Here is a 16,812-nt window from a genome sequence, read left to right on the forward strand (position 1 = left end):
TTTCGAAGAGGCAGAGCGCACCACACAGACTTCTGGGAAGCAGGGCACGCGCCCCTGGCATATTCTGTCTCCCGTAGAGTCAGTGGCGGTGGAGCCGCAGAACGGGCGGCACAGGGTCAGACACTGGAGCTGGAGGCCCGGGGCACCCGCGTGTGTGGGGAGCCAGTCTCTGCTGGTCCCTTCTGGCCACCGGGGGTCCCTGCCGGTGTCGGCTGTGACGCCGTGACCCTGTCCCGGACAGCGGCCAGAGCAGCAGTCACCCACCGCCCACGGAGGTCCTTCACGGCTCCCCCTCGGCTGCGGGACAACCCGGAAGCCCTGGGCTCTGGGGGGAGGAGGCCCCTGGGCCCCGCAGTCTCGACGCCGGGGTCACCGTGGTGCTTTTGCGCGGTCCCCGAGAGCGGCACCCCCAGGGCTTCAATGCACCGTGCAGGCGTCTCCCACATCCTCCCCGGGGAAGGGGCGCCTGAGAAGGGGCGGCCGTCCAGAAGGCTCTCTGCCTCGGTGGGTCTGTGGGAGACGTGGAGGGGCTTGCGGCCTCGTGGCTCCAGTCCTGTTCCCGCGGCCCCCGCAGCTTGGAGCCCCCGCTCTGCTACCCGTGCCTCTCCCCGCCGCCTGTCCCAGCTTCATGGGATTCCCTCTCCGGACTGGCCTGGGGGGGGGGGGTCTGCGGTGCTCCCCGAGGACCCGCCCCAGGGGCTGCCCTCCTTCTGGGAAAGGGGGACAGGCTGCCGCCTGCAGGGGTGTAGACCCGCCTCCGGCAGGTGGGGGGACCTAGGGTTTTCCCCGGGGTCAGATCAGGGCTCTAGGATTGTTGCAGGTGGCCGTCTGGAGCCCTGGAGGCCCGTCAGGGGGCCAGGACTTGAGGCGAGGAGCCAGGGGGAGCAGACACCCCGCTAGTGTCTCGGGGACCGCCAGCCTTCGTGCCTCGGAGTCGAGTGGGCAGGTTAGTGTTGCCGCGAACAGGTGGGTTTGCTGCGGCTCTGAAGGGGCTTCTGGAGCGGCTGTTCACCCCTGTCCCTGCTCCTCCCGGGCCCTGTCTGCCGAGAGGGGACAGAGGACGGATGACCAGTGCTTGAAAAGGCCTGGCTGAACATGTAAAATAAAAGGCAGAGAGGATGTGGTTTGGGTTGTCCCCGAAAAAGGTCTCTATTTATATGTGGAAGGATATTTTCAGATGGGGCTTCTTGTGGAGGCGGTGGCTGTCCTCTGCCCGAGCTGTCCCCACAGGGCCCGTGGTGGATGCGTCACCGCTGCGGTCGGGTGGGCTGTTTGTCGGGTTTCTAGACCCGCGGCACCCCCCCCTACCTCCCCCCCCGCTGCCCCCACCACGGCTGCAGGGTTAGACCAGATGCTTCACCTTGCCCAGGACCCTATTTAACGAGTGCCTCTCCGCCTTTTAGGAGGTGACTGGAGGTGCCATTAACTCCTGTCTGTGACATGCTCAGAGGTCCCCAGATGAAAGTGCTGTATTTTCTCCATGAGGAGAAACCTGTTTTCACAGCCACCTGTGATCAGCGAGCTGGTAGACCAGCTTTCAGGACTTCGTGTTCAGATCCTCGGAGGATGCTTTCTTCCTTCAGCGTCTTTTCCTTCTTCTTCAAAAATACTGTTTAGCAGGGGCGCCTGGGGACCTCAGTCATTGGTTAAGCGTCCAACTTTGGCTCAGGTCATGATCTCACGGCTCCCAAGTTCGGGCCCCACATCGGGCTCTGTGCTGACAGCTCGGAGCCTGGAGCCCGCAGCCCGCTTCGGATTCTGTGTCTCCCTCTCTTTCTACCCCTGCACCTTGCTCACGCTGTCTCTCTTTCTCTCTCTCAAAAATAAATAAACATTTAAAAATAATTAAAAATACTTAGGAAAATTTTTTTTTAAGTTTTTAAAAAATTTTAAGTGTTTATTCATTTTTGAGAGAGAGAGAGAGAGACAGAACCTGAAGCAGGCTCCAGGCTCTGAGCTGTCAGCACAGAGTCTCACGCAGGGCTTGAATCCACGAGCCCGTGAGATCATAACCTGAGCTGAAGTCAGATGTTTAACTGACTGAGAGCCCCAGGCACCCCAAAACTTTGTTTTCAAAATACAGGAAGTTGGGGCGCCTGGGTGGCTCAGTCGGTTGAGCGTCCGACTTCGGCTCAGGTCACGATCTCACAGTTCATGAGTTCAAGCCCCGCGTCAGGCTCTGTGCCGACAGCTCGGAGCCTGGAGCCTGCTTCCGATTCTGTGTCTCCCTCTCTCCCTGCCCCTCCCCTGCTCATGCTCTGTCTCTCTCTCTGTCTCAAAAATAAATAAAACATTTAAAAAAAGTTAAAAAAAAATACAGGAAGTAAAACATTTGTGCGTCCCCATCGCAGCCCTTCCCTTCTCTAGCCCCCGAGGTGACACCGTCATGGCTGTGTGCTCCGTGCCGTCGCGTACCCCCTACGCACAACAGAACCAAGCCCCGGAAGGATGTGGGCACGTGAAGCATGGAATTTGGGGTCCTCCGGACCAGGGCTCGAGACCTGCCTCTGCCACCTGTGGCCTGTGTCCTTTGGCCTCTGAGACTCACACAGGGACACAGGGGCTGGGACAGGGAACATGGGTCATAGTGGGCACAGGGGACACAGGACACGGGTCACGGGGAGCGTAGGACACAGGGAGCGTAGGACACAGGACACGGCACGGGCAGGAAGGGACAGCAGGGGGCAGCAAACCCGCACGTTCCTGCCGGGAGATGGCACCTGGCTGAGTGCCGGTTTTCTCAGCCTGCTCTTCAGGAGATTTGGTCATTTCTCTTGGTCACAGTTAGACTCCCAGCTTTGTCACACAAACCACCCCCCTTTCTGGAGGACGGAACAGAAAGCGGCCCAAGGTTGTAAAGATCCACAGGAGGCTGGCGGTCAGCGCCCTGCTTCTAGGCGGTGGCACCTTGGCGGCAAAGAGCCCCTCGTTCATCATCCTTTTTTTTTTTATCATCAATATCAGATTATTTATTTATTTATTTATTTTTTCAAATTTTTATTTAAATTTTAGTTGGTTACCATACGGTGCAGTCTTGACTTTAGGAGTGGAACCCAGTGATTTTCATCTCTTACCTGCAACACCCAGTGCTCGTCCCAACAAGCGCCCTCCTCAGTGCCCATCCCCCATCCAGCCCACCCCCCACCCCAACCTTCCTCCACTTACCGCCTTCCTCTCCAACATTTGCACACAAATCTGCACTCTAGCTACATTATTTGCTCGGTATTTTAACCGCCACTCATATGAAACGGACACAGACGGATTTGAAAAGAAACCCACTATCATCTATGGGAATTACTATACTTCCAGTACATACTGGGCGTTGTCGCTCAGAGCAGTGGCTTCCAGAACCTTCTGATGGCCCGCTGTTGTGTGAGAGGGCGCCCAGCAGGTGTATACCCATTTATTTGTAATTTTATACATGCATTACGGTACCAATGTATTATGCTCCTTATAAATATGCATAAAAATCCAGAAAAGACAGGTGAAGATAATGTAAACAGTATTCTTAAATGTCTTGTCAAATGCAATGTTTCGGTTACTGCCGTCAGCTAATATCTGAGGCACCGTTTTTGCCTGGGATTAGGTTTCTCGTTATCAACACCGAATGTAAAGGTACCTTGCCGATGGTCTTGATAATTTGGGAAACGTTTTGGCTGCCTCGTTTCCCCCGTGATGTGGCTGACCGAGCGCAGGCTTTTACTTGTTCACTCTGTCTTGTGTTGTTATTTAACCCACGTTTCCTTCTTAGAAAAAAATGGAGGCCCCTTGCCCATTTTTCAGATGATTAATTTAGTTAAAAACTAGGTCGGCTCTGTATATCCACTTCCCTAGGCTGTCGTAGGTCATGTTGTGAAATGGCCCCGGGGTGGAGTCCCCACTGTCACCCGGTGTCCCGTCCCTGGAGAGCTCGATGACGGATCGCTGATGAGTGAACCAGGTGAAGGTGTGAAAGCCATTGCTTATATGAATATTAAAAGAGCCTAATTTATTTTGTATTTAATTATATAGAAATAGCTGCTGGTTCCCCGCAGCATCTGAAAGTATCTGAAAGCGTGAAACCTTCCATAAACCGAAGTGGCAGAGAGGAGAAACAGTTGCCATTGGTTTTTATGGGAAATATTTTTAGCGTTTCCAGACCAAAAAAAATAACCTGTCTTGGGCTTTTCTGACACCGTAGGGCACATCTTACTGACGGATGCTCAAAACTGATGCTTAGAGGCACCTGCTGTGGGAATGCTGCATGGGGGTCCGCGTGGTGGGGGGGGAGGGAGCTGGGTCGGGGCCCGGGTGCTGCCCCTGTAACAGCCACTGAAGGCTACTTTCTCTTTTCACTCTCTCTCGTAAAAGTGGAAGTCCGCTTTGGATGCCTTTCGGTTAGCAAGAACAGGTGCTAATGTGGGTCTTTGATAAAGGCAAAGCGGTTTGAACTGAACTTTCAAAAACCGGGGGGCACCTGCTCTTCTTCAACTACAAACCCACTACCGTTTGGCCGCATCCGTGATTTTTTTCCACGAGAATGTGAACTTTAAAAAAAAATTTATTTCGAGAGAGAGAGACAGAGAGAGAGCATGAGCAGGGGGGAGGGGCAGAGAAAGAGGGAGAGAGAGAATCCCAAGGGCCTCTGAGCTGTCAGCGTAGAGCCCGATGTGGGGCTCGAACCCACGAACTGCGAGATAGTGACCTGAGCCAAGATCAAGAGTCTGATGCTTGACGGGCTGAGCCCCCCAGCACCCCGAGGCCATGACCTTTGAGCGCAGCCATGGCACCCTGTTCATCGCTGCATTTTCAGAGCCCCGCTCAGAGCTACAAGTGGCAAATTCTTGCATCTCAAAGCAAAAGTGCTTCCGTAAAGCGTCCTGGGTCTTCCGCTGTTGGGGTCGGGTCGGGGCGCACCCTCTCCCCAGCCCCGACAGTGGGGCCTGGCACACCCTGTCTCTACAGCCGTCTCGGGGCACGTGGTCAGTGGCGTGGTCCTGCACAAAAGAGGCTGATGGGACGTGCCCGTGAGCGAGAGCACCGGCCTCTGTCACGACACCGTAGAAAAGGCCACGTCTGTGCGAGACTTTGGAGGCTCGGGCAGAGGCGCCGTGTGTGGTGACGACGTGCGATCGTGGAGGCCGTAAGGGACCCCGTTGCAGTAGAAGACGTGGGCACGGTCACGCTTGTCTGACCACTGGCTTTTTCCAGGTTTGCTTTTTCGGAGTCAGTTATGGCTCCTCGTGAAGACTTCAACGCAGAAGGAACCTCTGTTCTGAGCCTGCGCGGACTTGCTGCTCGGGTGTTCCAACGGTGGTATTTTTAACGATCGTTCGTTTGTAGAATCAAGGTGACATCTCTAGACAGACCGAAGATCTAAAATTCTTAAATCCCGGGCGCCTGTGGGGGCTCAGTTGGTGAAGCATCCGACTCTTGGTTTCAGCTCAGGTCACGGTTTGTGGGTTCGAGCCCCACATCGGGCTCTGCGCTGACAGTAAGGAGCCTGCGGGGGGTTCTCTCTCCCTCTCTCTCTACCCCTCCGCTGCTTGCACTGTCTGTCTCTCTCTCAAAATAAAAAAGATAAACTAAAAAAAATAAAAGTTAATTCAAAAGTAAAATTCGTAAATCTCAAACTATAAACCATTCCTCTCTGCCTCCTGACCCTGCAAAATCAACTCAGCGTTTCCATTAATGGGCTTTACCACCGTAGGCAAAGCACAGTCCGAACTCCACGCAGCACCGAAGGTCCTGTCGCCTCGCTTAACCACGCACACCCCTTACATCCCATCACACATCACGCATTTCGTTTATTCACTCCACAAGTAGTAATTAACCACCTACTTCTTGCTTAGCAGGCATCAACAGGGTGAACTGTGTCCCCAGCCGTACAAGTACCTGTAAGAAACCATACTCAAGTACCCGTGAATGTGCCCTTGTTAGGAAATGGGATCTCCTCAGGTGTAATAAAGTTGAGGTCGTACTGAATTAAGGGTGGCCCATCAGCCCAGTACCTAGTGCTCGGTCAGCCCAGGACCTAGCTCTCCGTCAGTCCATTTGCATTTAGTCATTTCACGGGATGTTAACCAAAGCAAGAGAAGTCATCCTTACTGCGGGCTGTGGCCTGGGAGTTCCGTCTCTTAGCAACCGCCCGAGGGCTCTACCCTCCCCCTCAGCTTGGCGGCCTCCACCCCATCCCTCCCCCCACAGCAGTGAAATTCAAGCCAGCGGCAGGGATGGGACATTGTTGGCTCCTTTGCGTGTAACACCCCACTGCCCTGTACTGATTCCAGGCAGGAAGCTTTCACAACGTAAACTAGCTTGTGTGTAAGAGATCCGATCAGAGCAGGGAGCACAGGTTTACCGGGTCGTGAAACCGAATAGTCAGGCAGAAACCTGTCACGGCTGCACACGGGGGCTCAGGCAGTTTCATTCGGACCACATTTGTCCCCACCTTCAATCCTCCTTTCCTCTGGGCTAGCTTTGCTCATTCGTGCAGGCAGCCACCCCGGGCTAGCATGCTCCCCGCACACACCCCGGGTGAGGCAAACACATCTCCTCCCAACATTCAGACAAGTCCTGAAACCGAGCCCCTCCCCCCAGCCTGGCTCAGATCATGTTCCCACCCTGGGGACGGTGGAGACAGAGTCCTCCCCCAGCACCCTCCACACCCAAAGGAAAACCGGGGAGCGTCACTGGAGGGGGCACGGCGGTGGAAGGACGGGTGAGAACAAAAGTCATCTCCTAACTCGAAGGGTGTCGATCACTCGGGGCAAACAGTACGAGTCACGCACCCCGTGTCCATTCCCAGTGCTTCCTGTTCCCGGCTGATGGAATCTCAGTTTTGCTTGCTTGGCAATATGTTCACTTTAGGGCATGAATCAAACCAAGTCGAAATTAGTAAACACGTTTCCTGTTCCCAGATTATTTATTTAATGGATGGATTCAAAACAAGCTCTGGTCAACAAGTTAGAGGGGAAATCTGGGAAATCTGCTGTGGACGTATGGCTCGGGGAAAAATCCTCTTCCCTGAAAGGAAAGGAGGTTCATGAAGACAGTCCACACACGTGCTGTCCTGGGCTTACCTCTGGGCCAAGTATATGGGGATATGATGGGGATGTGATGGCTGGAGCTGCTGCAGCCACCTTGCGACTGTGAGGGGAGGGCCAAGAGAATAGCATAAATGCCAGCCCACTGCCCTAATGTCCCAGAGCTCCCGACCCAGCTCCAGGCCTGCCATCTCCAGGCTGCTTCTCGGGAAAACCACATGCACGAAGCCAGGCTGCCTGTTTCTCACAGCTACACACGTCCAAACCATTCCACTACAATCCACGGACACGCGGTGCCTCTCCTCACACAGCCATGGCAAACAAGGAACCAGCAGGCCTTCAGTCAACCACGCTTTGCTGAGTTAAAACTATCCGGATGATCACCATCCGGTAGCGTGCCAACACAGGACTAAATGAGGATCACAAGCCACAGATGCTCCTTCTGCCCCAGAGTGTCACTCTTTTCCCTCAGTTTCCTGGGGGTAAAATGAGGCTAGTTCTCCCACCCGGCCTGGGTCACGGAGTGATCACAGCAACTGCATGAAAGAGACAGGCTCCGGGGGCAGACACCAGGTCTATCTTGCATACCCGGTGCCCTGCCCTCGATAAATGTTTATTGCGGTAATGATGCATCCAGAGCGCTGAGCAAGCTGCTGCATCGCACACACAGAGAGGTGTGGAGGCTGCAGTCAGTGGCCACCCCTGGGAGGGCCCGCTCTGCTGCTGCGGCCTCCCCGGCGACCGTGCGTGCGTGCGGCATTTCTCCTCGGCCAGCGTTCGCTCCAGAACAGAAAGCCAAGAACGCATCTCCCATCACACAGCAATGCCCTGGCAGCGAGACACCAAGGCCAATCCAGGGCGATGAGCAAACCCCGGCAGGGCTGAGACCAGCCCCGCCCCAGCCTAGCGCAAGCTCGGCGTGGGGTCCAAGCTCCTGCATCCGGGTTTTTGGGCCAGCTCGGCCACCTAAGCTCCCCCGCCCGCCGCCCCTGCACACCCCACGGGCTAAGGCCCTGAGGGCCAGGCATCCCTCCAAGATCTGCTCAGCTCGGCCCCTTCCCTCCTCAGCGACCCGGGTCCGTGGGGTTCATGGGGACCACTCTCCCCCCACCTCCATCAGCTCAGGTGAGCTGAGAGGGGGGAGGGAAACAGCTGACACACACACACACACACACACACACACACACGTATGTCCCACACCTGCCAATGAATATGCAGGTGCCACATCTCCAGGCCCCGCGAACCCTGCCCCTGAAACGAGCCAGCCCTGAGGAGTGGATCGAGCCATCAGGTGCACACCCAGGCCTCCTGAAAAACCTGGAGGGGGCCCAGGAAGGCCCCGCGTGGGGAGAACCATGTCACTGTAGCGATGTGTAGGGACAGAGGGTAGGGAAGCGCCTGCCCCGTCTGTTCGGCCGTGTCCTACCCGTGACAGGCAGGGTCACATGACAGGCGGGGGGGGGGGGCACGTTTCCGATCGTCTGCTTCTTCTACCCTCGGATGCCTGTTGGCCTCTCCCAACCGGAAGCTGGAGGCCAGGGAGGCCGCGGCCGCCATCTGGGAGGCTGGCCTCCCTGGATGCAGAGTGAGGTCCCGGGACACGGGGGGTGGGCAGTGCGTGCGGCTGGGGCCTGTGCAGCGGGGGCCAGCAGTTGGCAGCCTACCCCAGCCACCTCTGGTCTGCCTGTCCCGGGTTTGCCCGGTTGGGACAGCCCCCTTTCAAGCTTGTTTGCATTTTGGTGGCACTTTTTTTTAGGTGGGAAGTGGATGTTTCTTAATGCCAAGTTGCCATGTAGGTTCTCTGATGGCTCAAGGGTGAGGGGGCAGAGACGGAGGGAGGGCCACGTAAAATTTGGACAAGTCACGGGGGAAGGGCTGCCAGCGGAGAATACCGACTCGGGTAGAGACGAGGATCACCGGCCACACGTGAGCTGGGTGCCACGTGGCGGAGAGGACAAGCTGCAGAAGGTTCCGGAACGATGACGCAGACTCAGCCCCGAGACAGAGGGGCCAGGGGTTTCCGAGCGTGTGAATCAGGGGGAGCAAAATAGCGTCCTCCTTGTGGGCCGGTGGGGCGGCATAAGTGCGTCCATGCGTGGAGAAGCACTCGTTGGCCAAAGCGCTGTGTCGATACGAGACAGCTGCCGGGCCTTCAGGGAGACACCTGGCCAGCGTCAGTGGACCCAGTGGGCTGTGAGCCACCGCCTGCTCATGGTCAGCGTTGCCCCCAACACACGACTCCATTCCCTCCACCGGCAGCGCGGGACCCGGGGCAGGAAGGGCAGATTGAAGAATAGGAATCGGATGCACCGATCGAGGGGGAAAGGGTGCAACCTGGGCTTTGCCAAACTGCCGACTTTGTTCAGTGCTGGAACTGTCCCCTGAGAGTCTCACGGACCTGGTAGTTTTCTGCCGAGAGGAGGCGTGTGTCCTGAATATTCATGAGCAGGTGTGTGGGGGAGGGCCAGGGCCTTGAACCACCCCCAAGGCCAGGTCTGGTTTGATCGTTCCGCTCTGGTTTTAGCCAAGACAGGTAGCAAACTCAAAGAGCTTTGGTTTGGGGGGATTGTCTTTCCTTTTTTTTTAAATTAAAAAAAAATTTTTTTTTTTTAAATTTTTTTAAGTCTATTTATTTATTTTGAGAGACAGAGCACGCAGGAGGGACAGAGAGAGAGAATCCCAAGCAGGCTCTGCACTGTCAGCACAGAGCTCGATGCGGGGTTTGAAGTCAGGAACCGTGAGATTGTGACCTGTGCAGAAATCAAGAGGTGGATGTTCAATCGACTGAGCCCCCCAGGCGCCTCTGGTTTGGGGGTATTTTCAAACCCCATGACCCCGTGCCCCTTCGTGAGCGCCGGAAACATTCCTCTGGCTCTCGCTGTATCTTGGGCCGTGTCTTCTCTGCGATTGTTCCTGGTCCCCTCTCTGCTTACGGCTGAACTTCACAACTTAAACGCAGCTTTCCTCCAAGTTCTATCTTCCCATCTTTTATCTTCTTTTCCAGGCTCCCTTCCTGCAGGGTCTGAGCTATGACCGTTTCTCTGACGCTCTCCTGGATGTCCTCATGCACATCTCTCATCAGTGACGAACACTGGCTGCACTGAAACAACACCCACTTTCCACCTCACTGCTCCGTTTGCCGTGTTTACCTACATGGCTACTGGGGGCCCCTACCCTGGCCGGATGCCCCGCCAGCTTCCAGCCCTTGCCCTCCATTCTCTCTGGAATCCGGTGCCTCTCGACGTCCGACTGATGGATTGCCAACCCTTGTGCTTTCTTCCTGTGAGCCTCCCATCCCAGTGCCGTGGCTCTGCTCTAACTTCCACCCTGATTAGCTCTACTCTGGGTATTTCAGGAGCTTCTGGGTGGGTCAGGTTTCCAGCCCATTTTCCCCATTGTCATGCGGGTGTTCTTCTATGACACGGGTCAGATAGTGTCTGGTTCAAGCACTGGTCGTGGCCTCAGGCCCTGGAGGATGTGGCCCCGACCTGCCTTTCCGGCCCCCTCGCCCACCGCGTCCGTCTCCTCCAGCTCCCCGCGCCGCCCCACCTGCCGTTCCTGCCTCCATGTCCTTGCTCTGCCGTCTGAGGGACCCTCCTCGCTTCCACTCAGAGCCTCCTCCCCTGGAAGCTTTCCCTCCGCCACCTGGTTGGAACGCGTCGGTCCCCGCTTTGCCCTTCCGCATGGTTTTGCTTCCTCTTCTCCTAGGGAACCTCTTTCCTGTCTGCTTTGTATTATAGCCACTCGCTTTCTCTCCAGATCGGGAGCTGCGGGAGGAGGGCCACGGAATCTTACTCACTTCTGGGACCGTGCGTGAAGCCCGGTGGGTTCTCCTCACCTGTCAGCTGGTGCACGACGACTGTCGAAGTCACACGCTGTGGGTAATCGTGGCCTTCAATGCTGGCCTTGAAGATCGCAGCTTCAGAACCCCTGCCCTCTCGTCGCCGGGGACAGAGGTGCAGAAGAAGAAAATCCGGTTCCTGGAGGCGCAGTACAAATGCAGCTGTGTTTCCGTTCCACGTGGCTCCCGTGGCTTTTGTCTCATGGCCTCGACTTGAAATTTCTGTTGGAAACTTGAAATGCAACCCACACCGTTCCTTCCGTGTCGCTTGGTAATACGGCTCTCTGAGCCCTTAGCTCCCGCTCGGGCATTTGCCCCGAAAAAAAGGAACAGTGCTGCCAAATGGGGCTAATTCCACTCTACCGGCCCTGCGGGTGTCGTCGTGAGGAGGGCTTTAACCGGGCCACTCGTAGACTCTCTGATATGTCTACAAGCTAAGCGTTGCGTTCATTTAAAACATGTAAATAAATGCAGCTGCATCTGGCCGTACGAACAATCAAAGGGAGACCGCGGTGCTAAACCAGGTGAGAAGAGGCTCTAAATCGAGAGAGACACCCAGCTTCGAGGATAATTTAAGGAGTATTAATAAATATATGTAGAAAACTCAGGCAGCAGAATTCATACCTCCAGCTTGCCTTTTTGTCGCCCTGCGAGCCAGCAAAATTCGTAATGACAGCTTTAGAACAACAAAGAGACAACTGGCAGGTTACCAGAACCAATTAAGTGGCGAGAAAGGAAGTCACATGCGTTCGACACGCCTGTTGGAATTCTCCGCTGCTATACTTAAAATAATTATATAACTTCGTATGTCTCATTAGAATTTTTTTTTTATTAAGAGTTAAGCTGTGTTCAGCTTCCAAAACCTGCATTTCCAGCAGTCACCTTGAAAGTGTTTGTTTGAAGGCCTAACGCACTTTCTCCTAAAAATACATGGGGCGCCTGGTGGCTCAGTCGGTTAAGGGTCCGACTTCAGCTCAGGTCACGATCTCGCAGTCGTGAGTTTGAGCCCCGCGTTGGGCTCTGGGCTGATGGCTCAGAGCCTGGAGCCTACTTGGGATTCTGTGTCTCCCTCTCTCTCTGCCCCTCCCCTGTTCATGCTCTGTCTCTCTCTGTTTCAAAAATAAATAAACGGTAAAAATAAATAAAATAAAATAAAATAAAATAAAATAAAATAAAAATACAACTGGGTGCCCAGGCTGGCCCACTAACACCATTTAAACTTATAATATTGGGGCGCCCGGGTGGCTCAGTCGGTTGAGCATCTGACTTAGGCTCAGGTCACGATCTCACAGCTTGTGAGTTCGAGCCCCGCGTCGGGCTCTGTGCTGACAGCTCGGAACCTGGAGCCTGCTTCAGATTCTGTGTTTCCCTCTCTCTCTGCCCCCCCCCCCACACTCTGTCTCTTTCAAAAATAAATAAACATTGAAAAATTAAAAAAAATAAATTAAAAACTGATAATATCAGTCGGTGCCAGGTTGTATGTCTGCAAGAAAAATTTGTAGCAAAATCTATCTCCGTTGCAACATTAGCATGTAGGTAAGTGATTTAATCCGTCATCCGTGAAACTGATTATGGAAGGTTTTCATTTTTACTAAACAGTGACACCTATGGGGACATAGGGCTAGTTAAGGAAGGATGATGGTATAGATCGGCACTGGCGGTCCGCAGGGAAATGTGGGTCCTTAGACGTTCCGGGAGGTGATGGGATCTTCAGGACATGAGACCTGGCTTCCTAATGTCAGGCCTGCCTTCCTCCTCGAGAGGGTGTGTCGCTGGCACTATTGTGCACTAACCACGCTGGGCTTGCTTTTCCTTGGCTTGCACATGGAAGAAACTGGAGGACTGGGGCGCCTGGATGGCTCAGTCGGTTAAACGGCTGGCTTCGGCTCAGGTCATGATCTCGCGGTCTGTGAGTTGGAGCCCCGCGTCGGGCTCTGTGCTGACAGCTCAGAGCCTGGAGCCTGTTTCAGATTCTGTGTCTCCCTCTCTCTGACCCTCCCCTGTTCATGCTCTGTCTCTCCCTGTCTCAAAAAAAAGTAAATGTTAAAAAAAAATTAAAAAAAAAAAGAAGAAACTGGAGGACAGAGGGAGTTTCCCTGAGGGAATTGAGGACAAGTTGCACAAGAGGAAAGCGGGAGACGAGGCTCTTGAATAGGGTGCGTGTGCGTACGAGAAATAAATTTGCCTGACTGGGAAAATGGGGCTGAGTCAGCAAAACCGCCCCATTTCCCCTTCAAGGAGAAGCAGCCGTTCATCAGATTTGAGCGTCTGGGCCATTAGCAGGAGGGGCCGTGGCCTCTTGACCTCGGGAAGAAGCAGAAAGGACGCGGCAAGGAACTGACTGTTCTTTATGGGACGTTCTTCATAAATCGGTGTCTACTGTTCTCTCTCATACACAGCTTTGGCTTTCATGATGATGATTTCTTTCTCTTCCATCCTCCATGCAGAGGGAACATCCGTATCCTATTTCGACACTGTTGGTCTCTCTCCATCTCCACCACCATCACCTCTGATCCAGCCTGGTGCCACCATGCAGACGAAACTTCCGTCACACCTGTCTCCAGCCAAAGGTTTGGTGGTTTCCCGTCTTGCTGTAAGCGGGAGCTTTGTGCCGAGCGTTCGAGGCCCCCGCCACATTCTAGGCTCCTATTTCTAGGCCATAGGAGCCTAGAAAGATGTGCCACGCTTAGGGCTCTTGGTGGAAAAGTACAGAAACCATTCCCGGTGAACCTGGGCAGAAACACTTCATTACGAGGGCATTTTGCAGCTCCCAGAATGACCGGGAAGGCTACGGAACCAGGCTTGGACATGGACAGGACCAAGGGCGCTAGGTGTCTGCCCAGGGGCCATCTTGTTGGAACGCCACCACAGATGCCTGCTGTCCACCCCTCCACGTAGCAGCTGCGATCGATGATCTTTGTAAAACTTAACTCTGACTGTGAAACTCTCCTGCTGTTACGTCGTAAGGAATTTCTTTGGTCTCTGTCCCAGGTTCCTAGCGTGGAGCTTCAAAAACCCACCGGATTTCCCAAGGGATGGGAGTACCACTGTTTCGTGGTGGTTCTTGATGGTTTATGCTGACGAGATAGCCCACCCCAGAAACACTAAGCCTGTGGTCAGTCGGGCTGTGAGCATGTGGTGCCAGCCTGCCCTCAGGGGAGGAGAGGCTGTTGAGGGGGCAGTCCAGGGGCGCCTGGGTGGCTCAGTCCGTTGACCGTCCGACTTCGGCTCAGGTCATGATCTCGTGCTCCGTGAGTTCAAGCCCCGCATCGGGCTCTGTGCTGACAGCTCGGAGCCTGGAGCCTGCTTCGGATTCTGTGTCTCCCTCTCTCTGACCCTCCCCGTTCATGCTCTGTCTCTCTCTGTCTCAAAAATAAATAAACGTTAAAAAAATTAAAAAAAAAAAAGGTGCAGTCCAACCACATGGCCCACGATTCAGCCCGCCAGTCTCTCCGTGGTGACCAAACCCCACAGATACTCTGGGCACTGAGGCCGGAGGGAGCTGCCCCGGTTGGTGACACACCCTGGGTCCCTGGAGGTCCCCGGGGGAGGCTATGGAGGCTCTGCTTTTGGGCCTCCCCCAGACCTGGCTTTATGTTTCTTTCCATCTGGCCGGTCCTGATTCGAATCCAGCTCTAACCACAGGCACCGCGCTTCCCTGGGGGCTGTGAGTCACCCTAGTGAGGAGGCCATAGCAACCCCTGCATTTTTAGCCACTTGGTCAGAAGTGTGGGTGGCCTCAGGACCCTGAGCTCATAGCTGGCATTGAAGCAGTGACTGCCTTCTTGGGGGCTGTGCCCTTGAACCAGGGGGCTCTGCGCTGACTCTGGGTGGTCAGTGTCAGAACCCCAGGAAACCGCCTGCTTTTCGCCTTCAACTGGATTTTATTAAACCAGAAGAAAATGAGTTCTCATCCTGGCTGCGCCAGACGTGACCCCGCTGTCTCTCCGGCACCATGTCCCTCTGAGCTCCTCCTCGTTTGCCGTGCTCCAGACACGCCGGCCTTTCCCCGTCCCTCACGCTCGCCATGCTGGCTCCCTTTCTGGGCCTCGCACCTGCCGTTCCCTCTGCCTGGAATGCCTTTCCTCAGATCTGTGCCTGGACCTTCCTGGGGCTGGAAGGGCCGTTGGTCCTGTGTGCCACGTGTGTCCTGTGCACCTCCAGACCCACAACCTAGAGACGCAGCTGGGTTGCTTGCTTGGTTATAGATCACAGGACAGGACTCAAAAGAGACGCGGCGGGTCTGTTACTGATAATTCTGCAGTCTGCCCGATCAGGTGTGAGGTCTGACCTCTAGTAGGTGGCCCTGGGGCCGTGAGAGGCAAGAGGTTCTCTTTCACGGTCGTCGAAGCTTTATGGGTCTCGAGCCTTGCAGCCGCTAGCGTCCCTTCCGGTGACCCATCCAGACGCCCACGTTTGAGTCCGTTTGTGGGGCTGTGTCAGGAGCTGAGCGTTAGTGCTGTCGGGGAGCAAAAGCTCCTCTAGGGTTTTAAACAGAGGGAATTTAACGCAGGAATTTGGTAATGGAGGTCTTGCAAGAGCGGCCGAGCAGAAAGGGGAAGGCGAACGACTCAAAGACCGGCTGCTTTAGGAAGCCCGGCCGCCTCCGGGGGCTGGATGCACAGAAGAGAGCGTGGTGGTGCCCTGAGCCCACAGCCGCCACAGCAGCAGTGACTGCATTTCCCTGCCTCCCACTTCCCACCTCCCCGTGCAGAACCCGTTGGCAAGGGAATCTGGGAAACGCCGTGTTCAATCTTCCAGCCCTAGGGTGGGGAGGGGGCGGAACTGTGGGCACAGACTCTGCCCTCTCCCCCCCTCCCCCCCAGGCAAGCCTTCCCTGCCCTCCCAGACCAGAGCAGATCACACTGTGCTCCCTCTTAGAGCTTTCTGGACCTAGACCCTCGCAGATCTTCCCGCAGCTTGTTCCAGGGTATTACGTTTATATGCACACACAACGTGCATGTATATGTATACACTACACATGTATTTATATCAGTATCTGTTTTCCTTGCTAGAAGTTTCTAGAAGGCAGGGCCTGGGTGGGTTTTGCTCCTCGGTGTCAGCGGCACCTGCACAGAGCAGACACTCACAAACGTTTGTGGAACAAACGTGGAGCTGCGAGCATCCCCCTTACTTCACCAGGCCTCTCCTTTGGTCTGGACTCGGTTTGCCTTTCCCCCAACTCTCAGGAAACCTTAGGGTCAGCAGAAGCCTTAGCTCTGACAAATAAATGTGTTTGAGTCCGTGACACTGTCTCATTGTCTGCCGGTGATCCTCACGGGGCATCTTTCCTAAAGAGACGGTGATGGGACACGTTTGACGCAGGGCTCTGGACAGAGACATGTTTTTTAGCAACAAAGACTGTGACAATCATAAGCCAGAACTAAGACATTCAGCCCCTTAACTGGACCGTTGAAGGATGGTCGATGACCACAGGATGGGTGAGTACCCAGGGGCTACCCGTGTTCACACTTTCAAGGTTGTCTCCATACTGGAGGCCGAATGAACAAAAGGATGTCAAAATTCAAAACAGCGATATTTCCTAACAATTGGAGATATTTCAGCTTCTCTGGCAATTCGATAAATGACCAGGGAGGAGCAGAGAGGGCCCCCGACTCTGAATTGGTCTGGAAACAGTGCCAGAGTTTTCAATGTGAAGAAATTCTCTTTTTGCCCTTCTCTTTCCTGGGCTTTGCCTGGTAACTACACCATAAATATGCCAAAGGAGGCAGTGCTGAGAGTGACATAGACACCTGTCACCCACCGGGCTCCAGGGCCTGGAGGGCAGAGTGTCTCGTCTCCTCTGGCCCCTCTGACTGATGTTGATTCTGACCGAAGTGTATTAGAACTTACATTAGTGTTTCATGGTCATAATATATTTGGTTAATGATTGTTCATTTTAGTTGCCACTTTACAGATTTATTATTGATTGCTGAGGAGTCAGAA

General features: G+C 54.6%; 1 long non-coding RNA gene across 3 annotated transcripts in view; it reads left to right on the plus strand.

Moving 5' to 3' along the window:
- The window catches only part of LOC131496147 (uncharacterized), an 81,408-nt gene that overhangs the window by 51,323 nt on the left and 13,273 nt on the right, over positions 1-16,812 (plus strand). For all 3 annotated transcript variants that reach the window (XR_009254348.1, XR_009254346.1, XR_009254347.1), the window contains one exon: positions 13,314-13,436. This is a non-coding gene — a long non-coding RNA (uncharacterized LOC131496147). The remainder of the gene's footprint in view (positions 1-13,313; positions 13,437-16,812) is intronic.

Source organism: Neofelis nebulosa, chromosome 15 (assembly GCF_028018385.1).
Source record: "Neofelis nebulosa isolate mNeoNeb1 chromosome 15, mNeoNeb1.pri, whole genome shotgun sequence".
Taxonomy (NCBI): Eukaryota; Metazoa; Chordata; class Mammalia; order Carnivora; family Felidae; genus Neofelis; species Neofelis nebulosa.